The sequence below is a fragment of the Hordeum vulgare genome, chromosome 7H (assembly GCF_904849725.1).
Source record: "Hordeum vulgare subsp. vulgare chromosome 7H, MorexV3_pseudomolecules_assembly, whole genome shotgun sequence".
Classification (NCBI taxonomy): Eukaryota; Viridiplantae; Streptophyta; class Magnoliopsida; order Poales; family Poaceae; genus Hordeum; species Hordeum vulgare.
The window spans coordinates 388,107,539-388,134,236 of record NC_058524.1 but is presented as its reverse complement, the minus strand read 5'-3'; the positions used below and the strand labels follow the sequence as shown (position 1 = coordinate 388,134,236).

The 26,698-nt window shown below is 44.4% G+C and overlaps 1 long non-coding RNA gene across 8 annotated transcripts; it reads right to left on the bottom strand.

The window, feature by feature from the left end:
- Window positions 1-5,601: 5,601 nt before the first annotated feature.
- On the bottom strand, window positions 5,602-25,484 carry LOC123407051. Of its 8 annotated transcripts, none has more exons than XR_006612530.1 (8): window positions 25,310-25,484; window positions 20,916-21,090; window positions 18,641-18,736; window positions 18,023-18,545; window positions 17,747-17,900; window positions 7,524-7,701; window positions 7,301-7,436; window positions 5,602-6,336 (listed from the first exon to the last, which is right to left on the bottom strand). It is a non-coding gene; the product is annotated as an uncharacterized LOC123407051 (long non-coding RNA). The 8 variants fall into 8 exon arrangements; XR_006612533.1 differs by lacking the exon at window positions 20,916-21,090 and adding an exon at window positions 6,665-6,736 and having other exon boundaries at window positions 5,602-6,343; XR_006612532.1 differs by lacking the exon at window positions 20,916-21,090 and adding an exon at window positions 6,665-6,736.
- Window positions 25,485-26,698: the final 1,214 nt, after the last annotated feature.

Sequence of the window (26,698 nt, the reverse complement as noted above, 5' to 3'; positions counted from 1 at the left end):
TTTTCGGGACCCTTTGCCATGTATTTTAGAGTAGTTGTTTACATTTTTGCATGTAGGATTCTGACGCTAGTTTATTATACCGTGTTTAGGACATATTCTCGCATATATGTGTGGCGTTGTTTTTATTTTGCAACCCCACATGTTATATATATTTCCGGGGTAGAAAAATCCATAGAATTTAACTGTGCATTTAGTTTTAGATTTTGAGCAAGTTAGTTTGCGTGATATTTTGCCATGTTGTCCTTTTGTTTATTTTGTGGGATTTATTCCGTGCATCATATGAAGAAGTTGTCAACTAGAGGTTTGTCCTTGGATGTGTAGACTAGCCTCTGGTAATTTTGGTTGCAATAGTAATCCATGTTTAGGTGTGGTTTGCTTGCTCTCAACTTGCTACTCCCTCCGTTCCTAATATAAGTCTTTTAAGCGATTTCACTAGAGGACTACATACGGAGCAAAATGAGTGAATCTACACTCTAAAGTATGTCTATATACATCCGTATTTAGTCCTCTAGTGAAATCTCTAAAAAGATTTATATTATGAAACGGAGGGAGTAGAAAATAGTGTTGTTTTAGAGTTGCTGAAATATTTCTAAGTCTAAAATCTGTTATATTTTGTTGTTGTCTTGTCATGAGTTTATATGGTGTTCTGTAGCTCTTTTGAGGTTGGTGCAATGGAGTTAGTTTTAGACTTTAGGATTCTCTAGCATGCTGTGAATTTTCATGCCATTTGGAGTCCTGTAGCTTATGGTTTTGCTGCTGTCAATATGCCTTCGGATAGAAAACTGCACTCTCATAAACTGTGTTTTTCACTAAGTCTGAAACTGTGTGTGACATGCCATTTTGTGAGTTCTTTTCCTAGTGATCCATGCTTCCATCCTAGGTGTTATTAGTTGTATGTGGTAGTGCATCTTGCCCTCTATTTCCTCATGCCTTGGTTGAGCATATTAGGATTGTGTAGCTCGTAGTTGTGGGGTGTAGAAAATGCTATGTGGCTGATTTTGGCAGATTGTAGTGATTTCTTGTTTAACTCGTAGTTGTTGAACGGATCGTGTCCTATATGAAACTTGCTTAGAATCTCGTGTAGTTTCATATTATCTTGCTGGTTGTGTGTTTTGAAATGCTTGTGACTGTCGTTGCACACATATTGCATTCATGCCATCATATCTTGAGGTGTTTGTATCTTTTGAACCGTAGCTCCGTTGGAGATGTTCTCTATGTGTAAATTGGTTGTAACGACGCGTAGAATCACGTGAACCTATTTTTTTGTTGTTTAACAAATAATTAAACGTGTTAATTTATATCTGGACAAAATTGTAAATTAACATGTGAGGTTGTTTCGGAGGTGCTATATGTCATTTTCGACCTCATTTAAAATGCCTAGATAGGTAGATTAATTACGCTTCACCTCTTGCCATGTTTAACCACTTATAATATTGCCGTGTACCTAATCGGGATAGAACTAAATAATCCGTATGTGGAGTTTCGTCAATATGCAACTCGTTGCATATTGAATTCACTTAATGTGTAGTGTTTGATTGTCGTGAATTGCCATGCCATGTCTTGCATATGTCCAACCATTCATGCATCATTTGTGTTGTGCATCGTGTGGTGAATATCGGGTGTTGATTCTTGTTTCCGGTTTCCTTCGTCTCGATAGAGTTCCGCAAGCGTGTCGGAAAGTGAGGACCCGTTCGACTACGTCGGTTCGTCTGCTTCACAGAGTCGTTCTTCTTCCAAGAGGGATCTCAGGCAAGATGACCATTTCCCCAGATACCATTACTATCATTGCCATGCTAGTTTTACCGTTTCTATCGTTATGTCTCGTTGCCTACCACATGTTAAATATCAGTCTCTCAACAATGCCATGAAACCTTCAACCTGTTCACAACCTAGCAAACCACTGATTGGCTATGTTACCGCTTGCTTTACCATGTGTTAGCGTTGCTAGTTGCAGGTGCAGTTGCTTCCATGTGATAACATGGGTTCTTTGTTATATCACCATATTAAATGCTATTTAATTTAGTGCACCTATATACTTGGTAAAAGGTGGAAGGCTTGGCCTTTCTAGCCTGGTGTTTTGTTCCACCTTTGCCCTCTTAGTTTCGGCTACCGGTGTTATGTTCCTTAATTGAGCGCTCCTAACACGATCGGGGTTGTTATGGGCACCCCCTTGATAATTCGTTTTAGATTAAAGCTGGTCTGGCAAGGCCCAACATTGGTACTACATTTGCCCAACATAATAATTTTGTTAATACTGAAAGCATAGGGCGTCATGAACCCGAGGAGTAATTTTACATAATACAGGGGGCCAGTGCTGATGGTGCTGGTCCAAAACTAGAGCCGTTTCCGGGGCCAGCCCGGGGCAACTCAGGAGATGTCTATCAGGCCACCGTACGCTGTGCTTATCCGTCGTGTCGTGAGAACGAGATACGCGGCTCCTATCGGGATCGTCGACACGTCGGGCGGCCTTGATGGAATAGTTTTACCTTTGACGAATGTTTTGTGCATCGGGATTCCGGTGATGCTTTGGGTAATCTCAGAGTTGAGGTTTTTCCACTAAGGAGTCCGACGAGATCGCGAGCTTCGTGATCGAGGATTTCTATGCGGCTTGTGGTAATTTGTGATGGATTAGTTGGAGTACCCCTGCAGGGTTAAATATTTCGGAAAGTCGTGCCCGCGGTTATGTGGCAACGTGGAAACTTTGTTTAACACTGGTTCTAGATAACTTAAAGTTAACTTAAGTAAAACTTGCCAACTGAGTGTGTAACCGTGACTGTCTCTTTCGTGAGTTCCTTCTCCGATCGAGGACACGGTGGGGTTACGTCTGACGTAGGTAGGTGTTCAGGATCATTCATGTGATCATCAGTAGTTCACGTCCGTTATGCGTAGATCATCCCCCTCTTATTCTTGTACTCGTAAGTTAGCCACCTCATACATTGCTTAGTCGCTTGTTGCAGCCTCACCACTTAACCATACCTCACCTATAAAGCTTTGCTAGTCTTGATACCTTTGGAAATGAGATTGCTGAGTCCCCTGTGGCTCACGGATTACTACAACACCAGTTGCATGTACAGGTAAAGGTTACTTGACGCGAGCGCGTTGATTGTTCATTTGGAGTTGCTTCTTCTTCTTCTTCATCGATCTAGGATGGGTTCCAGGCCGGCAGCCTGGGATAGCAAGGATGGACGTCGTGTTCTTTTCTCGTTTGTTTTCGTCCGTAGACGGACCCTGCTCTTCTTCATGATGTTTATGTATTATACTGATGTGACTCTGATGTAGCTTGTGGCGAGTGTAAGCTAATACCATATATCTCATCTTTCGAGTACGTGTACTTGTAACGATATCCATTCTTGCGAAACGACGAGATGCGCTTCTATCCCTGACGAGGCCCTCGCGCCAAATTAAGTATAGGATCGCATCTTGGGCGTTATAGTGGTCATCTTCCCTCGGGTGTTGAGGTCCTTAAGCGGAACGGGCCGGGGATGGCATATGTCCGCTTTGTGCGGCGGAAGAGGATTCTAACCACATCTTCTTCTCTTGCGCATCCGCGCAATTCTTTTGGAGTTGTTTCCGCGAGGTGGTCGGTGACCCCTGGTGCCACACAAACTTCCCTGATCTTCTCGCCGAACTCCAGGCTACGCCCTCTTCTGTCCGCCACACTAGGTGGCTGACGGTGGGAGTTCTGGCCTGGACGCCATGGACTGTTCAGAATAAGCTTGTTATTCAACGTATTTCTCTTCGTCGTGCCACTGACGCGGTGTTCAAATTGTGTGGATATCTGCAGCTCTGGCGGCCGCTAGCCGCTCGTGGGACCGAGATGCCATCAACTCCATCATCTCTCATCTTCGTGTGATGGCTCTCCGCTTGCCGCCGCCCGCTCCCTCCGCCACCTCCGCAACAGGATTAGTGTTCCATTCTCTATTTGCCACGCCACTTTGTTGTTTTTATTTGTTTGGGTTTGTTGTGTTGTGCCCACAGCGTAACCGTGGTACCGTATGATGTTGTGCTACCTTCAGTGCAATGTGTGTGTATTGGTGTGACTGGTGTTGGATGTTGTGGCTCGATGGTTTGCTTTATTTATAAAGCGGGACAAAAACCTTTTTCGATAATAAAATAAACACCATGTTTGCTACTCCCTCTGTTTCAATAAATATCGTTGATGTGGTACATAATTTATACTAATTTAATATTAAATCTGCGTCATTTATTTGAGGACGGAGGTGGTATTTGACAGGCGGCTGGAATTTTCTTCAGACACCAATCACCTTCTCCAAAGCATAGCGGCAGAGCTCGGTCAAGCCGGGGCGAGCTAGAGTTGCAGACGCCACGAACGAAGACAGAGGCAAGATGAAGGCTTTACAAGTGCGGGTGGTGGGCCCTCTCAGATTAGATGGAGCCATAAGACAGGGACGCGGGCACGAGGCCCATGCATGAACTCGCCGAAGGCGAGACAGGGGTAGTGAGGAGGAGGAAGATAAATGCCATCCGTTAGATTACAATCCAATGGCGAATTTGACTGAACGGCAAAAAGAATGCAGGCGTGTGATGAATAGTCGCTCCCGATAAACACCACCATATATGGTGACAAATTCTTTCCAGATCGTTGCATTGCTCTCTTTTTGGTTATAATAAGAGAATCTACACATAAGGCCACATCGTTCCATCATATATTCCACGCGGATACCCTACCGGTAAAATTTCACACAAAATCATGCGGAACGGAGATGAGAAGTTGGAATACAGACAGACGCATGAGACGGCAGTCTGAATTCTTAACAGGGCATTTGAACTAGTCACGTTTGGCACCTTCAGGACGTCAGTCGGATATTCTCCGCTTATCCCATCAATGAAATTGTTATTGATGATGACGTGTTTAGAAAGGTCTAATCCGCCTGCACTTCCCCTGGGAAAGAAACAAATAACTGCCGAAACAACACATGTTTGCCACAACTTGTCTCCTCTCTAGCTTCCAGTCGGCCTTCTGGGCTGAATCTCGAAAAACCAGGTGCAAAACATCTCCGAAAATCCGAGAAGAAACCACACAGCTGCCCTGCTGAAAACCCGCACGCACAATGTGGTACGGCGCAGCTGTTAGCTTTGGCCACAACTTGTTGAGCAATGAGCATGCATGAGTTCCGACAACAGATATAATGGCATGCTCCAGGAGAAGTGCTGCATTCTTTCCCTTTGGACGCTCCTTCTTGGACAGGAGTGCATCGGCAAACTGGTGCAGGTGCAAACAAACACTCCGAGCTGGTTGCCGACACACAAGACATCGACAACCTCGAGTTTTATTTGCAGGCTGAAGAAGCATATGCTCAAATTATGCCCCAGTTATTCCGAGATACCCGCATTGGTTATGTAAGCACTCATTAACAACATATTACGCACATCAGAAGTTTCTTGATCTTAACTACATATTCACCTATTTTAAGGAATCATAACACCTCCAGGATGCCAGAAATATAGTTAACTGGCAGCTTTGGGGATCTCTCAAGTGAGATCCTAGACATCATTAACGGACCTGGTTGCCAGGTGCATCTAAGAAGTCAAGGTTAAGGAACTAATTGAGTTGTTTCACACAGAAAAATATGCAAAACATCATTAACGTATCACATACTTTCTCTATTCCAACACAACCAACAGCCATGTTATTTCAAGCCGTTCATTCTCCAGCGAAAAATGAACCTGGCAGCACGCTGAGCCTTGTCAAAATTAAAGCAAAACACCGCTACATAAAATCGATGTAATATGCTAACGTATACCTTGACCAACTCGGCATAGTTTGTTTTCAACCTTGGGAGTACCTACGGTTATTGTTTCACACCATTTTTGGAAACATGTTTGTCAGCATCTACATGTAAACATGCACCCCGGTATGCAACACCTACGCCTATAATACCATACCATCTATGCACCTCCTCTTCCATGGTTCCCTGCTGCAAAAGCGCAACCAAGACCACCGGAAACAATGGCCACAGCCTATGATGAAGACCACTCCATTTCATCATCTCAGCATGATGACACGGATGACAGGAGGAGCACCATCCCAGCAGCTAGTGCTGATGAGAAGCCATTCCCGTTCTTCGGGCTGCTCTGCTACGCCGATAAGGTGGACTGGCTCCTCATGGCCTTGGGAACCGTCGGGTCTGCCATCCATGGCATGGCATTCCCGATCGGATATCTCCTTCTCGGGAAAGCGCTTGATGCCTTTGGAACCAACATAAATGATCAGGAGGCCATGGTCCATGCATTGTACAAGGTAAGTATGCATGCACATATTACCCTCCTGAACTTGGGTTGTACTCCCTCCTTTCCGGTTTGTAGGGCTCAAATCTGAAATCTCATCAACCAAGGTGAATGGTGAGTGGATGGCACTAGTTTTAACTAGTCAATGAAATATTTCTCACGTATTCAATTTCTGAGGCAATAAATGTAGCATCCTCCTTCTTATTGGACTTGCATGGTGAATGTAGAAAAAGATGCATGCATAGCCACTAATTTCCTTTCTCTAATCTCTATGAATTAAATATGGCATTGGACTCGAAGCACTTTAACTCAATTAGACTCAAAATGAGCCTAATATAATGAAAATCTGAAACTTTTGAGATGAGCCCTATAAACCGAAAAGGAGGGAGTATTGGTCTACAATTGCTTTTAATACCATTGTTTTTTCCTCCTTGATGCTTGAAGGTGGTTCCCTATGTATGGTATATGGCGGCAGCTACTTTTCCTGCTGGAATGGTCGGTAAGTCAAGACTCAAGGCACCTTTAACTTTAATTTCTTCGATGAAGGATGTTGCATTTCGTTTGGTAAAAAGAAATGATAACAAGCCATACATTATTTGCATTCGCCTCTAGTGGTTCAAAAAGGAATTAATATGGAGAGACAAGAATGTAAAATATAGACTCCACAACTTCTTTAAAAATATTTTCCATTGTTTTTTCATCTGATTTTACAAACTTCACTCATTGATTGCTCAAAATAGATCGCGTTTGTCCAACCTCTATTGCTTCAAAATCCATTTTCTTCGCAAGAACATAAAAGCACGTCCCAAACTCTAATAGAAATACAGTAGTACAGTAATGTGCAGGTAGAATGATATATTAGAAAAATAATACTCCCTCCGATCCATGTTACTTGTCGCTGAAATGGATGTATCTAGATGTATTTCAGTGCTAGATATTTCCATTTGAGCGACAAGTAATATGTATCGGAGGGAGTACTTGGTTATGTTCGAAAAAATGAGAATTATAGGAGATCTAATGGTAGCAATATGGCTGGCAAAACATTGCTTACATTTCCCCTGATAACCTGGCTGCAGAGATCTCCTGCTGGATATACTCGAGTGAGAGGCAGTTAGCGCGCATGCGGCTGGAATATCTGAGATCAGTTCTCAATCAAGAGGTTGGGGCCTTCGACACAGACTTGACCACTGCAAACATCATCACCGGGGTAACCAACCACATGAATATCATACAAGATGCAATTGGTGAGAAGGTAATGCATTTCACAATCATACCGAACATTAACTGTATGATTTCTAAAGTTCTGTGGAGAAGTTGCATCTGAGATCAATTTTCTGCAGCTCGGTCATTTCGTCGCAAGCTTCTCCACTTTCTTTGCTGGCATGATAATTGCATTTGCCAGCTGCTGGGAAGTCGCGATGCTCTCCTTCCTGGTCATTCCCCTGATCCTCGCTATTGGAGCAACATATACGAAAAAGATGAATGTCATATCATTGTCACGCAATGCTATTGTCTCGCAAGCAACATCCCTTGTAGAACAGGTAACTACTTAGACAAGTCAACGCTCCATACCTGAAGCTAGGTTATTTGAATAACAGAAATGTTAAAAACTAAAATTGTTACCAGACAAAATTTAAGTTTGTAATCCCTGTGTGCATTTGTGGGCAGACTTTGTCACATATCAAGACTGTCTTCTCCTTTGTCGGAGAGAACTGGGCCATGAAATCCTTTGTGCAGTGCACAGCCAACCAATACAAACTAAGCAAGAAGGAGGCGATGATAAAGGGAATAGGGCTGGGCTTGTTCCAGACAGTGACCTTTTGTTCATGGGCACTGATGGTTTGGATTGGGGCAGTTGCAGTAAGCAACCGGACAGCAACAGGAGGTGGCACGATAGCTGCCATCATGAGCATCCTCTTTGGCGCAATGTAATAAAACTACACCCTTGCTGATTGCTTCAGTCACCTAAACTATTTTCATTCAAATATGAATTTTTGCAAGGCACATAGTTACTAGTATGCGTGCATATTCTTTCTTTTTTCATGAATTATAATCAATAGACTTGACTGCTTTCACCACATGGAATGCAGATCAATTACCTACGCTGCACCAGACCTTCAGACCTTTAATCAAGCAAAGGCTGCAGGAAAAGAGGTCTTCAAGGTGATCAGAAGGAATCCATCCATAAGTTATGGAAAGGGTGGAGCTGTATTAGAAAAGGTTTATGGAGAGATCAAACTGCATGCGCTGCATTTCGCCTATCCCTCCCGCCAGGATAAGCCAATTCTCCAAGGATTCTCACTGTCCATCCCCGCGGGCAAAGTCGTTGCTCTGGTAGGAAGCAGCGGCTGTGGGAAGAGCACAGTTATTTCACTACTTCAAAGGTTCTATGATCCAACCTCAGGTAGCTTCCATCATTTGCCTGGTGCAACTGTATGTGTGATCTAAGTCAATAAGTGTATATTATTATTATTTTGCTTAGTGTAAAGTTCTATGTCAAAATTAAGGTTAGAATTTGGCTCTCATCAATTAAAATGCCTATGTACTTGCAAGCTAAACTAGTCATGATGTTTCAGTTAGTGATGAGACATAATGTTGCAGGTGACATATTCATTGATGGCCACAGTATTAAGAAACTAGATCTGAAATCCCTGCGGAGAAATATAGCTTCAGTATCTCAGGAGCCATCGCTGTTTTCTGGTACAATCAAGGACAACTTAAGGATTGGTAAAATGGATGCAACTGATGAAGAGATAATTGAAGCAGCAACAACAGCTAATGTGCATTCATTCATATCTAAACTTCCCAATGAATACTTAACAGAGGTACGTATGTGTTCACCAGAGCAAGGAATGCAATAAAACGGTAATTTTGTATATTTGACTGAAGGCTGGCTAGTTTCTGTAATTAAACATGAATAGAGGTGTAAGACCATTGCAAGTTAGAATCATAACATTGTGATGCTATTACGATGAAAATATGATTATTTTTTCCCATCAGATTTGTGATTGGCGCTTTGACAAAAACGCGGTATTATTTATGATCATGGCAATTGCATTTTCTTTTATCAGACTCATAGTTGGCACTTTGTCAACACTGTTCTTTCAATAATGTTATATTACAACGAAGTTGGCTGGTAAAGTAAATATAATCGTGAGTAGTATGCAAATGACCTTCCGATAGTAACACTGCATATGAACTTCCAAATTTAAACAGGAAAAACACACAGAGCTTTGACTGAAAATCAAATGTGCATACAACTTGCAACGGAAGCCAGAACAACAGAAGTAGAGGTTAGTAGTAAAAAAAACACAACAAATCATTTTTGGTTGTACAGTTAATAAACCAAGCACAATGAGTGCATATTCCAAAGAACCGTGTGAAAGTGCAAGATAAATCATAAAACTGACAAGGAGAGTACTGGTATATGATGGCCATAGGGTTTTGTGTCCTGTTATCTTATCATCAACAAAATTCCAAGAATAAAGTACAATGAGTAGTTGATATATTAGAATTAGAAGTTCAAAAATCTAAAATAGCCACAACTTGATCTTGTTGGAGAATCGTGGATGGTTCTGTAATGGTTCACGTATATCAAGTTTTCTTCTAAAGAACTCCCCTTGTGCCTTAAACATCTTGGTTCATCAGGTAGGAGAAAGAGGTGTGCAGTTATCAGGAGGCCAGAAACAAAGAGTAGCTATTGCAAGGGCAATGCTGAAGGATCCACCAATTCTCCTTCTGGATGAAGCAACGAGCGCCCTTGATTCAGAATCAGAAAAGCTAGTGCAGGATGCACTTGAGAGAGCCATGCATGGGAGGACAGTTATCCTGATAGCCCACAGGATGTCCACAATTGTAAATGCTGATACCATTGTTGTCGTAGAGAATGGAAGTGTAGCACAGACCGGGACACATCAAGAGTTGCTCGAGAAAAGTACATTCTACTCAAATGTATGCAGCATGCAAAATATTGAGAAGGAATCTGGAAAGATGGTAGCAAGGTAACTTAACTTTAGCTAAGGGAAAGCTTTGTTTCACCAACGTTTTATGCTTCTTGATGAAAAAACAGTATATGCATGTTAGGTATAGCATGATATGTTTTGCTAAGTAGTACACGTTTACCCCATAAGAATCTAATAAACAGTGCAGTTGATGCCGTTGTAGTTGATTTAACTTCATTTTTGCATTCAGTTGATTCAACTGCATTTTTCCGCTTAGTTGACTTGATGCATTTTTTCACACAGTTGACAGCGATGCAGTTGATTCACGTGTCTCAACTGTAGCATTTACTAGTTAAGAAATTGGTAAACATTTACTCCGGAGCTGTGCCCTTCATGATTATTCGCTAAAGATTTTCCAAAATGTAACTGAACTCACTTTTACCAAGATGCTGATGACAAGAATTTGTATACCATTTTTAAGGGTTAGGTGATGCTCACAAATCTATGGCATGGAAGTTAAGTGATAATATAGAAAGTAGGATTACTCCATAAGAATTTACTAATTTGTTTATGTTGATTTATGAAACAGCCCTTGCGATAATAAAGTAATAGAAGAACAAACTGATGAAGCATACAACAGACAGCCCTCCACAAAGCAAGGACAACAGAACAAACTAGAACCACTAAACTCAAAGCAATCAAAGCAAGAGGTCGGAAAGGAAATACCTCCTTTCTTCAGAATTTGGTATGGGCTACATAAAGATGACATTGCAAAAATTCTATTAGGCTCCTCCGCAGCGGCCATCTCTGGAATCTCAAAGCCCTTGTTTGGTTACTTCATCATGACAATTGGCGTGGCATACTACGACTCAGATGCAAAAAGAAAAGTCAGCAAATATTCTTTGATTTTCTTCGGGGCTGGGATGGTCACACTGGCCAGTAGTATCTTGCAGCACTACATTTATGGTGTTATTGGAGAAACGGCAATGAAAAACCTAAGGGAGGCCCTCTTTTCATGTATGCCATGTGAAAACTTTTTTTCACTATTCTTGTCAACATATTGCAAGAGTTTCACTGTTCACAACATGACAAGTTTTTTTGTTTTAATACACTGCAGCTGTGCTCCGAAATGAGCTTGGTTGGTTTGAAAAGCCAAAGAATGGTGTAGGGTCTCTTACCTCACGCATTGTCAGTGACACATCAACAGTCAAGAGCATCATATCTGATAGGATGGCAGTCATTGTGCAATGCATCTCTTCAATCCTGATAGCAACAGCAGTAAGCATGTGCGTCAACTGGAGGATGGGTTTAGTATCATGGGCAGTCATGCCATGCCATTTCATCGGCGGCCTCATCCAAGCCAGGTCAGCCAAAGGATTCTACGGCGACGCTGCTATCGCTCACCAGGAACTCGTGTCCCTTGCTTCGGAGGCTGCTAGCAACATCCGGACCGTGGCATCCTTTGTTTATGAAGATGAAATCATGAGGAAAGCACAAATATCGCTGCAAGAACCCATGCGAATTACCAAGATTGAGAGCATCAAGTATGGGATAATCCAAGGGATCTCGCTATGCCTGTGGAACATCGCGCACGCAGTGGCACTCTGGTACACCACAGTTCTGGTTCAGAGAAAGCAAGCATCATTTGAGAACAGCATACGGTCATACCAAATATTCTCACTCACGGTGCCTTCCATCACAGAGTTATGGACCCTGATTCCCATGGTCATGTCAGCCATAACAATACTGAATCCTGCATTTGACATGCTGGACAGAGAGACACTGATTGTGCCAGATGAACCAAAAGCAACAAGCGAATGCTGGATTGTGGGGAGAATTGAGTTTCAGGATGTGAGCTTCAACTACCCATCACGCCCAGAGATCACCATCCTGGATGGCTTCAATCTAGTCATTGAGCCTGGCCAAAGGGTAGCATTGGTTGGCCCAAGTGGTGCAGGAAAATCCTCTGTCCTGGCTCTCATACTGAGATTCTATGATCCACACAGAGGTACAGTGCTAGTTGACAACAAAGACGTAAGGGACTACAACCTCAGATGGCTCAGGAGGCAAATTGGACTAGTTCAACAGGAACCAATTCTGTTCAACACATCCATCAGAGATAACATTAGTTACGGAAGTGAAGAATCTTCAGAAACTGAAATCATCCAGGCTGCCATGGATGCAAACATTCACGAGTTCATCAGCGGTCTGCCGGAAGGGTACGACACAGTTGTTGGAGACAAAGGAGGCCAGCTTTCAGGAGGGCAGAAACAGCGCATAGCTATCGCAAGAACTCTACTAAAGAGGCCAGACATTCTGCTTCTTGACGAGGCAACTAGCGCACTCGATGGTGAGTCTGAGAAGGTGGTGATGACTTCTTTAGGGGCCAAGGAGTGGAAGAATAGAGGCGAACGACCAAGCAATATTACAAGCATCACAGTTGCACATAGATTGTCCACAGTCATAAATGCAGACATGATTGTTGTGATGGAGAATGGGAAGGTGGCTGAAATCGGTGACCACCAAACACTCATATCTAGAGATGATGGTGTTTACTCAAGGCTGTTTCACTTGCAAAGCAACATGAAGGATTGATAGCTCTATCTGATCAAGCCCGATTGTAGCCAAAAGACCTAATCTAAATATATTAGGTGCTTTTCCAGGATTTGCAGTATTGTTCAGATGCATTTACCGTCGGTTGACAGATTGTAATAACATAGCTAATCTTCATATGTTCAAGATCCTTCGTCCATGAGTTAAAAAATGGATCATATTATCCTTCATCCAACTTAATATTTGGCACATTTGGAGTATCATACTGAAGTACTCTTTTCTATCAATTAGGTCACTCCTACGATGATATATAGCACACTCAACTTGTTACTCCTATAAACAATACAAAACAAAAGTGGTCAACCGAGGCAAGCCAGATCACCAGATTTGGTGAGTACAAGGAGCATAATCTAAGTAAATAAATATGACATGAGAACAGGGTTGTATCAAAATGACTTGGTATCTTTTGTGGACATATTATCACCTAAGAGGTGGACTTGAACGGAAACCACTGCCTATTACTAGAACTACAGGATCGGGGAGCGAATGTACAGACCACCACCAAGGTTCAAGTCTTCTTCAAGTTGAATTTGGGGTGCCTATTCTTATTATTAAACTGATAACTAGTTCCTCCTAGGCATCCATCATTTTAATTTACTAGACAACTCTATATGTTGACCTAATCTGAAAATATTTTGCAACAGAAACTGGAAAGATGTTTCAGCACAGCATCGTGCTTTTATGCAACAAGGCTAGGAAGTTTGTTTAATCAAATCTGGAAGGAAACAAGAACATGCAAAACAATATCAAAGTTAGAGTAGCTTTCACCAAGTGTCATAGCCCTGGTCATGGCCTATCTGGACTAGTCTGCAGCTGGCCTAACTCTATGTGAGTCGTAGATGAAAACAAGATTGCCCTCGTGTCCCTCAATTTGGTTACAACAACAACAAAAGATTCATGCGTAGCATTTTACACAACAACAAAAGATTCATGCTTAGTATTTCACAATGATGTGACATCGAGCAAATAATTGAGTTCCACGCGTCACTAAAAACAAATAATTTATTTCTTGTGGATTTTCACAAGGGGTTGATCTGTTCATGCCAGCAACCTAGTTCATGCCAGCAACCTAGTTTTAATCTAAAACGTCAACCGCTAGGATCGATTCAATAACTATTGGTATTTGATTCCATGCTGACGTAGTGCATACATAATATAAACCTTGGGAGTAACAATTGTTTGTTCTATCTTGTAACTATATAGTTACTCCTGTTACTCTACATATTTGCTCGCTGCTCTTTGCTACTCTCCTGCAAATTATCTCAATGCTTACAAACACAATGCCAACCATCCAAGAGAATGACTTCCCCGTCGAATCATGTACACCCGACAGTGCTGTTGACAAGAAAAACACATCACCGCCGACACCATCAACGCCAGAAAAGGTGGCCATGGACGAGCCGTTCCCGTTCTTTGGCTTGCTTTGCTACGCTGATGCACTAGATTGGATGTTCATGGTGTTAGGGACCATGGGCTCCCTTGTGCATGGCATGGCGCCTTCGATGTCGTATTACATACTCGGGAAAACTGTCGACGCGGTCGGCAACAACATACACGATCTGAACGCCATAGTCCATGAACTTTCTAAGGTTACCTTCTACCTAGAATAGTTGTAAGCTATTATATACTCCTATATAATTATTATTTGGTTTGGTTAAATGCTTTTCTTCCATTTTATTGGAGGAAAAATTCTTTGTCGTGTTGTTGACATTGCATTTGTTTTGCTGTTGCAGTTAGTTCCATATATGTGGTTCTTGGCACTTATTACACTCCCTGCTGGAATAATTGGTGAGTACAAGCTTCTGCCTTTGTTATTTTTATTAAGAATGTAAACAAAAGATGCAAGTTATTAGTTCTTATGCCCTGAAACGGAGCATAGTGCAGGTCTATAGAAATCTAAGAAAAAATGAAAAAAAAAATCGAGAAAACGCAAAAGCCTTGCGTTTCTTTGTATTGAAAAGGAGAGAATTTACAGCCTCCTAAGAGGTGGTTACAGCATTGTTAGATGGTGGTTTAGTGGACATCCCAGGATGGGGGCAAGACTACCCTAAGCCCTTTGTCCCCGGCTTTAGCCCAGCACCTAACCTCATCTTTGATCCTATCCAAGAGCTCGTCGAGCGACGGAGGAATATGGTCGAAGACACACGCATTCCTATGCTTCCATATCATCCAGGGCACCAGCAGCGCGACAGATCTCAGTGCCTTGCGGAGTGATGATGGAGTGACATCCCTCGCCCTCCTCCACCAGTCCTGGATGGAGGCATCGTGCTCCGGCAACGGGGCCGGGAGATGCAGCCAGGATAGTGTCTCGTGCCATGTCTGCCGCGCAAAGGGGCGGGAGAGTAGCAGGTGTAGGATGGTCTCCGGCTCTTGGTCGCATAACAGGCAGCGGGTGTGGTGGGGAAGCCCTCGGCGCGCGAGCCTTGCCGCAGTCCAGCATCGGTCCAGGTTCACAAGCCAGTGAAAGAACTTGACCTTCGGAGGGACCCATCCCTTCCAGATGAGCTGCCATGAATGGCATGTCAATGATCCCTGGAAGGTTGCCCGATAACAAGACCTCGCCGAGTAGATGCCGGTGGCCGTCCACTTCCAGACGAGCTTGTCCGGCTCAGTGGACAGATTGGTGCGTGCGACGAGCTGCCATGTCCTCAGGTATTGGCCTATCTCTTGCAAGCCCACTATGCCGCGAATGTCTCGAGCCCAGGCATTGCCGGCGATGCCTTCCGCCACCGTCCTCGCTCTCCTTCTATTCTTGGGAATGCATAGGTATAACAGGGGTGCGAGCTCGCGTATTGACTGCCCATGCAGCCATCGGTCCTCCCAGAACAGCGCAGTGAGGCCATCTCCTACCACCATGAAGGTGGATGCATGGAACAGGCCGAGCTCCTCGGGGGAGAACTGCAGGTCGAGGCCTTGCCATGCTCGGTCGGCAGCCGTCCTCGATAGCCATAGCCAACGGAGTCTGAGCGCGAGCCCCGTGCGCTCAAGGTCTCGGATGCCCAGCCGCCGTATGCGAGCGGCCGGCAGACCGTGCGCCAGTTCACGTGGCAGTGCCCTCCAAGCGCAGCCTCGCGACCAGCCCAAAGGAAGCCACGCTGGATCTTCTCAAGTTGTTTCAGAGTCTTCTTCGGGGGCGCTAGGGCAAGCATTTGGTGAGTTGGAATCGCGCTGAGGACTGATTTAACCAGCGCCAGCCGCCCAGCCTTGTTCATGAGCCATGCTTTCCATGACGGGAGGCGGCCTGCCACGGCATCTACCAGTGGCTGCATCTGTGCCGCTGAGGGTCGACGGGTGGTGAGCGGAATGCCCAGGTAGGTGATGGGCAGGTCCGCGGACTGGCAGCCCAGCTCCTCCAGCAAGGCGGTGCCATCCGCGCCGCCATGCAGGGTCGTGGCCGAGCTCTTGCCGTAGTTGACCTGCAGGCCCGATGCGGTCTCGAAAATGCCCAGAATGCTCTTCACGGCGAGCACCTCCTCCATCTCAGCATGGCAAAACATCATCACATCATCGGCATATAGAGAAATGGCCGGGATGTTGCGGCGGGGGTGCAGGCGCCGAAGGATGCCGGTCTGGAGCGCCCGGTGCATGAGGCGGGCAAGCGCGTCGATCGCCAGGACAAAAAGCTGCGGCGATGTGGGGTCACCTTGGCGCAACCCGCGACGGTGCCAGATCGGGGGGCCGGGCACTCCATTGAGCATGACTCGCGTGCTGGCCGAGGAAAGGAGAATGGCCAGCCATTCCCTGAACCTGTCCCCAAATCCATATTGGCGCAGAACCTCGAAGAGGAACGGCCAGGATATGGAGTCAAAAGCCCGCATGAGGTCGAGCTTGAGCATAATGCACGGCGCGCCCAGGTGATGGAGCATCCGAAGAGACTGCCTGACGAGCATAAAGTTGTCGTGGAGCGTGCGTCCGGCGATGAAGGCTGTCGAGCTTAGGAGCGATACGCAACGACAGAACCTTTGCGAATATCTTGGCCACAATGTGTATCAGGCAGATCGGCCGGTAGTCGCCTAGCTTGTGGGCATCCGCGCGCTTGGGCAGCAGGGTGAGCAAGGCTTGGTTGAGCTTACCAAACCCTCTCCCACGTAGCGCATACAGCTGCTCGAAGACGTCCATGATGTCTTTCCTGATGATGCACCAGCAGGCGCGCAGGAATTCGGCGGTAAACCCGTCCCGCCCTGGTGCCTTGTGCGCCGGCATGCGGCTCACCGCAGCCCAGATCTCCTCGGGGGTGAATGGCGCCTCCAGGCTGTCTAGATGACCGGGCGTGATGAGCTGCTCAAGGTCAAGCGTGTGCGCCCGGTCCACGGCCGTGCCCAACAGTCCGTCGAAGTGCTCGAATACCGCGTGAGCAAATGAAAATCACAGTGAACTAAACTAGTATTCAAAAAGCACGAGTGTATGTGAAGAAAATAACAAGTCTTCAGTATGGAGAAAATGAAAACAACAGCACTAGTAAAACCTGACGGCATACATTCAGCAGAAAAAACTTCTAACAAACTGTTCGTAAAAAAAGCTGCATAAAATCATGGTCAATCAAATTAGACATAACCTAAAGTAACTTGAATTACCTTCTGCCTGACATTCTTTGCGAGTTGCATGTAAACCAGAGTTTGAGTAAGTTCACATAAACTAAAGGCTGGTGTACCAAGTGATTTTGGATTGAGCTTGCGGAAAAGTGTGGATCGGGGGCTCGTTAATATATCAGTGAAGTTACAAAGAGAATGGTTCAAGCTGGCTAAAGTTTGTTTTTTATCGAATTCCGTAACCAAACATCATCTAGTAGACACCTGAAGGTATGCTATGATGGTGACAGATTTCATAATAACACCAGTCCTCATTTAGTTACTTGTACGCATGTGCAGTAACAAGAGAACACTGAATGATGGGAGCACTAGCAATATGAATAGCATTAGTGTTATTCCAATAAACAGTCTTACCTTTTTTGTCACAATGCTCCTGCCACAGAAATCGCGTGCTGGATGTATACAAGTCAAAGACAAATGACAGGCATGCAGATGGCATATCTGACATCAGTGCTCAGTCAAGATATCGGAGCTTTTGACACTGACTTAACCACTGCGACTATCATGGCTGGAGCAACCAACCACATGAGTGTCATAAAAGATGCAATTGGAGAGAAGGTATTGCATGTTTCAGCAAGTGAAGCACATAAAATGTCTTTTCATGGTAACAAAACCGTGGTCATGCCTTACCTTTTTTCCCTTCAGATGGGTCACTTTATGTCCAACTTCTCCACATTCTTAGTTGCTGTCATTATTGCCTTTGTGTGTTGCTGGGAGGTGGGTATGATGGCATTTTTGGTAGTTCCGATGCTCCTCGTGGTTGGAGCAACATATGCGAAAATGATGGTTGGCATGTCGACGACAAGGATAGCTTTGGTCTCTGAAACAACCTCAGTTGTAGAACAGGTAACTACGTAAATGCATGCCTTGTTAGAGCTAAGCCTCTGCCATATTAAATTTGTTAGTGCCATACTAATTTTTTAGCATATCAATACAATCTATGCACAGACTATTTCACATATCAAGACCGTCTTCTCATTTGTTGGAGAAAACTCGGCGATGAAATCCTTCATCAAATGCATGGACAAGCAATACAAGCTAGGCAAGAAAGAGGCAATTACAAAAGGACTAGGTTTGGGAATGTTACAGATTGCAACCTTCTGTTCATACTCATTGACCATCTATATTGGAGCATTGGCAGTAACTAGAAGATCTGCAAAAGGGGGTGAAACAATTGCTGCAGTCATTAATATCCTCTCCGCTGCGATGTAATACTGAGTATTATATTTCCAGCAATCTAGCATATACCACGTGATGTCGCTCCAGCTGATGTTTTTATCTGCAATTTCAGATATCTCTCAAACGCCGCGCCGGATCTTCAGACCTTCAGCCAAGCAAAAGCCGCTGGTAGAGAAGTATTTAAGGTTATCAAAAGAAAACCAGCAATAAATTATGAATCAAATGGAAGAATATTAGAAAAGGTCACTGGACATATTGAAATAAGAGAGGTGGATTTCACATATCCGTCCCGTAAAGACAAGTTGATTCTTCAAGGCTTCACACTAGTTATACCAGCAGGCAAACTGGTGGCTCTTGTGGGGAGCAGTGGATGTGGGAAGAGCACTGTGATTTCTCTGGTTCAAAGATTCTATGATCCTATATCAGGTAGGCTTCTAGAAGAGATCGCTATCCCAGCATAAATATTTCCTGAGGTCTATATTCTTCATTTGTTGTGTTCGATTATGTTCATGAGTGCTTTTGTTACATACACAGTGATGAAATGTTTGCATTTCAAACAGAATCCAGTTTTCTAGAGAAAAAAATCAGGTGATTCATAGTGTAACTTTCAGACTTTTTGCATGTAATAACACAGGTGATATTACTATTGACGGTCAAAACATTAAGGAACTTGACCTGAAGTCCCTGAGGAGAAATATAGGCTCAGTCTCTCAAGAGCCAGCACTATTTTCTGGTACTATCATGGATAACTTGAGAATTGGAAAACTGAACGCAACTGATGAACAGATAATTGAAGCAGCAAAAACAGCTAATGTGCACTCTTTCATATCCAAACTTCCAGATCAATACTCAACTGAGGTAAGACTTTATGTTTGTGAAACAAAAGACTAGTGACAACCTCACAAATATTTCTATTTTGTATGGTTGTGTCAAATAATTTCAAGTTATTAACAGATAGGTCTAAATAGCCTTAACAAATGTGGTCTATACTTCGAGTTCGGCACTGGTATATTGTTTTAGTTCATTCATGCAATGTGTTACTCCCTCATTCCACTATTTGCGGCTGGCCTCGGGAAGCTCCATTTTAATATATCCGTCCATTGACGGAACCAAGAGTGTAGCTATAGCAATGTTTTCACTCTGTACCCCTATTAAATTGTTTCAGGAATCTCTGATTGGTTGTAGTATGTTATTTAAGGTTATCTTGTATTAAAATTTTCTTAGGTTTAGTGTTTCCTTTGTTGGATGGTGCATAGTGAAACAGAGCGTGTAGTGTTTCCGTTGTCGGATGGTGCATAGTGAAACAGAGAGTGTACATATGCACCACCAAAATACTTAGGACAACATCAATTTGTTGCACCAAACATATCTAGTTGTACAGAGTTTAGTTACTCAGACATGGGATGTACACTAAGTATCATTAGAATGCTTGTATTCTGCCTCCTAGGAGGACTGTAAAACAAACTCTATCTTTCCAATAAAATGAAACGCAAAGGTCCTTTGCGTTTTCTCAAAAAAATAATTTAAAAAAAAATTACTCACTCCGTAAAGAAATAAGAGTGTTTAGATCACTAAAGTAGTGATATAAACACTCTTATATTTCTTTACGGGGGGGAGTACATACCAAGTATATATAATAGTAAGCATCACTCATATACTTTATTGCCAACCACTTAAGGTAGGAGAAAGGGGTGTGCAACTATCAGGAGGTCAGAAACAGAGAATAGCTATTGCTAGGGCTATACTAAAAGATCCTCCCATTCTTCTTCTTGATGAAGCCACAAGTGCACTTGATTCAGAATCAGAGAAGCTAGTTCAGGATGCTCTTGACAGAGCTATGCAAGGGAGGACTGTTATCTTGATTGCCCACAGAATGTCAACAATAATAAATGCAGACAAGATTGTCATTGTGGAGAATGGGAGAGTAGCTCAACACGGAATGCATGAAGAATTGTTGAAGAGAAGTACATTCTACTCGAGTGTATGCAGTATGCAAAGTCTAGAAAAGAAATCCGGCAAGAGTGAAGACAGGTAAATGCAATCAATTGCACACTTCTTTTCGCACTGTATAATGTTTATTTATGGAATCCATAATGGCATTGTACATGTGGAATTATGAACCAAAATTATTCGATGCCATACATGCCAGAAGATGCATCGGTGTAAAGTTGAAAATATGTCTTTTTCTGAAACTAAACCAATGATGAATAAGAGAGTATAGTTTACTCAGTTGTTTATTTGTTTAAAACAGATTTACTGATCAGGTCGAAGAAGAACAAGACAGTGCAACATATAAAGAACAATCGTTTGCTGCACATGAACAAGAGAAGAAACCAGAACCGACCTCAAAGCAATTGAAGCAAGGGATCAGAAAGAGAACGTCTGCTTTCAACAGGATATTCCTCGGAACTTTTAAACTGGTGCCAGGAAAGGTTCTGGTGGGCTCCACAGCAGCAGCAATCTCTGGGATCTCAAGGCCTCTATTTGCTTACTATATCATGACAGTTGGCATGGCATACCTCGATGCAGATACAAATAAAAAAGTCAGCAAGTACTCGATAATTTTGTTCCTAATAGGGATGTTAACATTTTTCAGTAACATCTTCCAGCACTATATCTACGGCCTGGTCGGCGAAAGGGCAATGAATAACCTAAGGGAGGCCCTGTTTTCAGGTATCTGGCAAAAGTCACGAGTTGCATTTAATAAAGTATACTGTGTTCTTGTTTTCAATGTAACAGCAATTCTCTTTAATAAATGCAGTCATTCTTCGAAGTGAAATAGGTTGGTTTGAGGAACCAAAAAACAGTGTTGGCTTCCTGACCTCACGTGTTGTCAGTGACACCTCCATGGTAAAAACGATTATATCTGATCGAATGGCTGTCATGGTTCAATGCATCTCTTCAATTATTATAGCAACAGCAATAAGTACAGCAGTGAACTGGAGGATGGGTCTAGTTACATGGGCTATGATGCCATGTCACTTCATAGCTGGCCTTGTACAGGTCAGGTCAGCAAAAGGTTTTGCCACTGACAACTCTAAGTCTCACCGGAAGCTCATCTCACTCACTTCAGAGGCTGTTAGCAACATCCGCACTGTGGCCTCTTTTGTTCAGGAAGAAGAAATACTCAGGAAAGCAGATTTGGCATTGCAAGAACCGATGCGGATAAGCAGGATCGAGAGTATCAAGTATGGTGTGGTACAGGGGATTTCCCTCTGCTTGTGGCATATGACACATGCTATTGCATTGAGTTATACCATTGTGCTGCTTGAAAGGAAACTAGCAACGTTTGAAAACTGTGTACGATCATACCAAGCATTTGCAATGACGATACCTTCCATCACAGAGCTATGGTCCTTGATCCCCATGATCATGTCCGCCATTGCGATATTGGATCCTGCACTAGACATTCTCGACAGAGAAACACAGATTGTACCGGATGAACCAAAATTGAACTGTGAGGACAGAATTGTAGGTAACGTTGAGTTCGAAGATGTCAGTTTCAGCTATCCCTCGAGACCAGAAGTGATCATACTAGATGGCTTCAGTCTAGCTATTGAATCAGGCCAAAGGGTCGCATTGGTTGGGCCAAGTGGTTCGGGAAAATCCACAGTGTTGGCTCTGCTGCTAAGATTCTACAATCCTTGCAGCGGCCGAGTACTTATAGATGGTAAGGACATCAGACGCTACAACCTCAAGAGCCTGAGAAAGCAGATAGGATTGGTGCAGCAAGAGCCAATCTTGTTCAACCTGTCGATAAGACAGAACATCAGCTACGGAAATGAAGGCGCGTCGGAAACAGAAATAGTGGAGGCCGCAATGGAGGCAAACATCCATGACTTCATAAGCAGCCTGTCAAAAGGGTATGATACCGTGGTCGGGGACAAAGGAAGCCAACTTTCCGGAGGTCAAAAGCAGAGGATAGCTGTGGCAAGAACTATACTGAAGAAGCCCATCATACTGCTACTGGATGAGGCGACAAGTGCTCTAGATGGTGAATCTGAGAGGGTGGTAATGAACACCCTCGGTGCAAAAGGGTGGAAAAGCAAAGGTGAGTTCTCAAGCAAGATCACAAGTATCACGATTGCCCACAGGCTGTCCACAGTCACAAATGCAGATGTAATTGTCGTGATGGACAAAGGTGAGGTGGTAGAGACGGGTAGCCATGCAACATTAGTCTCAGCAAGCAATGGTGTTTACTCGAGACTGTACAATATGCAAATCAAAGCAGGGAAAGACTGATCTCATGATCAGTCCTTTTGATGGTAGCTTTTTTCAAGCATTTGATGCCAGATGGGAAATTTTTTGCAAAGACAGAGTATGACAGTTTTATCATCTACTGAATAAGTTGGCTATTCCAAATAGGGCAAATGCTATAATATATGAAAAAATGTTAGCTATAAGTTTTTTTTCGGGGAACTACGTTATCTATAAGTGACCTCCACATTCCAAGAAATAGTTTCAGCCTTGAGTTCATGAAGCGCTGCCGTACTAATGTTTCTATAACTGCGTTTTCACAAACCAGATCTAAGGAAAATAATAAGACACCAGTAGAACACTGTGAATGTGGCAGATGCAATCCTTCAAGGTGCAATGGAGTTATTGCTTTGATTCAAATTTCTAGGCAAGGTGCAATGTAGCCCCAGTGCCATAAAACTGTTTCCCAATTCTTTTACCATTCTTAGCTTCGTAAATTCATTTCTGCATGAATAAAAAGCTCTTGGTTAACCCAATGTTCCAACACATACATTTTTACGGAAGACCCGCGTTTTACGGAAGACACATTCAAATCTTCAACAAAGTATAGAACCCATTCGGTAAGCCGGTAATGTACCTCAATTATCGATAGAGAAACTAAATCATCACCATGAAATCCAAACCTATCATCCATAGTCACGAAGATTTGATATTACCTCCTTTTCGGTTTATTGGGCTGAATCTTGCAAATCACTAGGATTCCGCCCTCCCCCCTCCGTCCGCCCCCGCCGCCGGTCAGGCGCCCCCGCCCCCGTCCCCCTCCTCCCCCTCCCGGATCCGCACTCGCGCCGCCTCCCCGGGAGGTGGCCGGGGCGGCGCTCGAGCTCTTCTCCCGCGGGCGTCCTCCTCCCCCGTCTCCCAGCCGCCGCCGGCGGCGGGCCCTCCTTTCCCCGCGCGCGCGTTCCCCTTCCCGGGGCAGGGGACGGTGGCGGTGCAGCTCGGCCTGGCTGCGGTCCAGCGACCCGGTGGTGGTGGCTGGAGGCGGGTGAGGTGGCGGCGCTGCTCCTTGGCGGCAGGGCGGCGTGGTGGTGCGGGGTGGCCGGCGGCGCGCCCCGGCCCAGATCTGGGCCCTGCGGACCCCATCTGGGTCCTAGCTGGCCGGCACCCGGCGTGACTGCGTTGTCTTCTGCGTGGTGGTGAAGAGGAGCAACTTGGACGGGGGGCGGCGGCGCCGACGGCGTGCCTATTGCAACGCAATGGTGGGAGCTTTAAGGGGGAGGGGGTCCCGGCCGGGCCTGTGGCCCATGGGCCTGGTATGCTCCTGCTATTGCGTCCGACCGGCTGCCGTCGTTGACGGTGGAGGTTGAGCCGTCCCGCGGGCCGACGGTGCTGCTGCTCCTAGTCCCGGCTCCTTTTCGTCGCTGTGCAGGTCTCTCCTTACGGGGCCGTGGTGAGATGACGCGGGGGCCTCAAGACCGTGTTGGTGCAGGGTGTAGGTCGGTTTGGCAACAGGCTCCGAAGCGCTCAAGGTGCAGGTTGGGATCGGGGGAAACCCCTGTCGGCCCGGCCGACACTGACGCGGTGACGCCTTTGGGTGTCGCCGAACCTTCCTGGAGGGCGTCGGGGCTACCCTTCCTCGCGCCTCGTCGCGTACCGGGGGAAACCCTTGGCAGCAACGTCGTCATCGTCGTATTCCTTCTTGGAGGTGTTGATGGGTACCGGCGCTTTGGAGTCCTGGAGCTTGGTGGGAGACTCTTGGTGGGTGCAGCGGTCGCAAGTATTTTGCGTTTTTTGTCGATCCGCCGATGTCGGCATTTGTTTCTTTTGTATTTTCTTTTTCATTTCTTTTGGGCGTGATTGTGTTGTTTCTGCCCCAGCACCTATCGTTGGATGTTCTGGCTGGTTGCTTTGTAATACAAAGCGGGGGAAAACCCTTTTTTGTCATAGTCACGAAGATTTCCCCACTTCTCCTTTTGAGAATTCCACAAAGATTTGTCCTCCACATTATGCATATCCCAAAATACAGTAGTCTTGAGTTTGGAGGCACTCCGGCCAGTTTTTTATTGTTCATAATTGCACTCACAACCAAATACTCCCTCCGTTTCTAAATATAAGTCCTTTTAGAGATTTTACTAGAGGGCTACATACAGAGCAAAATAAGTAAATCTATACTCTAAAATATGTCTATATACATCCGTATGTACTTCCCCTAGTGAAAGCTTTAAAAGACTTATATTTAGGTACAGAGGGAGTAGAAGAGATAAGTGGAGTTGTTACTATGACTCAAGTTTCCAGGCGAGGTGAAATGTAGCACGGGTGTGATATAAACAAACAGAAAATCCCCAGTTTCTATCAATCCTAGCTTCTTAAATTCGTTCGCGCTCGAATTAAAAGTCCTTGGGACTCCTGGAGAATGTCCACCCCAATTCCCCGACGAAATCTCTGTCTTGGGATACAATTCTCCGGAAGATGCATTGTTTTGCTAATTTGCATACCCGAATCTAGCTTTCGAGAAGTGCAGGATGACGCGATTGAACTCACCAGCTGCGCCGCCGCTTTCGCCTTCCTCGGCCGCGTTTTCGCCCCCTTCCTTGTTCGGAACGGCCCAGAGCTGCGCGGTGGCATAGCCATCGCCGGAGTGGTCTTCGGAAATGCGGCGGCGGACAATCAGAGGGAATATTGCATATAGATCCTTCTATTCCTTCGACCTTTTTTCTTCTCAAAGTCTTTTTTTAGTTAGGGTTTAGGGTGAACAATAATGCATGTGCGGAATAGTATATCAGAACATCTTTAACAGACCCCGCAGGTAAAATAAAATTACAGTACAAGACTGTTTTTTTAACGCGCCAACGTACCGCTTCACCACGCGCGGTAAAAATCAAAGGCTCGAACAGAAATAACATTTTACATTCAATATGAAACAAAAAAGATCAAACAAACACAAAATAATTCGTCAAAAAATAGTTTAATTATTATTACAACTGAAACAAATAATTAAACTTCGATACAACAAATTGTTACTGAGGATAGTCTAAATCTTACACACGCTCGTTCTCGATGATCATGTTATGCATGATCATACAAGCATTCATGATGTGCAAAAGGATATTTTGATCTCAAAATCTAGCTGGTCCTCTCACAATAGTAAATTGGGCTTGTAAAATTCCAAAAGCTCTCTCCACATCTTTTCTAGCCGCCGCGTGACCATTATGAAAATCAAGATTTTCTTACCTTCCGGTTTTTTCAACGGCTTCACAAATGTTTGCCACCTTGGGTAGATATCATCCGTAAGATAGCAGCCATAATTGTATGTATGGATAATTTGCTACAAAGTGCACCGGTCGGAGTTCACCGTTTGCAAAACTATTCATGAGTGGTGAACGTTGAACAACATTGATGTCGTTCAAAGATCCTAGCATTCTAAAATAACATGCCAAATCGAAGTTTCTTGATCGGCCACCGCTTCAAGGATTCTGTCAGCAAGATGTGAATGTGATCTTGTCGATTCCCATCTTTGAACACCGCGAGGATTTCGTGGCATGGCAAACACGAAGGGGTTGTTCTCTGTCCGTTCAACATATAGGATTCACGTCGACCTTCTACGACGACAATGCCATCAGCAAACTGGTGAATGCTCGACAGGGTGGTAAGAGGAAAAGAAAATGTGGTTGCATCTCTAGCAAGTTAATTGCCCGGGGAAGGTACATCACTTTATGTGGAGATTGCCCCATAATAGCCATCCTTTGCTGCGAAACGTGGATCATCTTAGCGTTGAGCTGGACACAACCTGTGTGGTGTGTCATCGACTGCCGGAGGACGGAGGCATATGTTTCTGCGCTGCAAAGAGGTAAACAAAATGTGGAGGGCATGTGGTCTGGACTGTGTTCGTCAAGGCCTGCTTGAATGCCAAACACCTCGTCGACTGCTGGA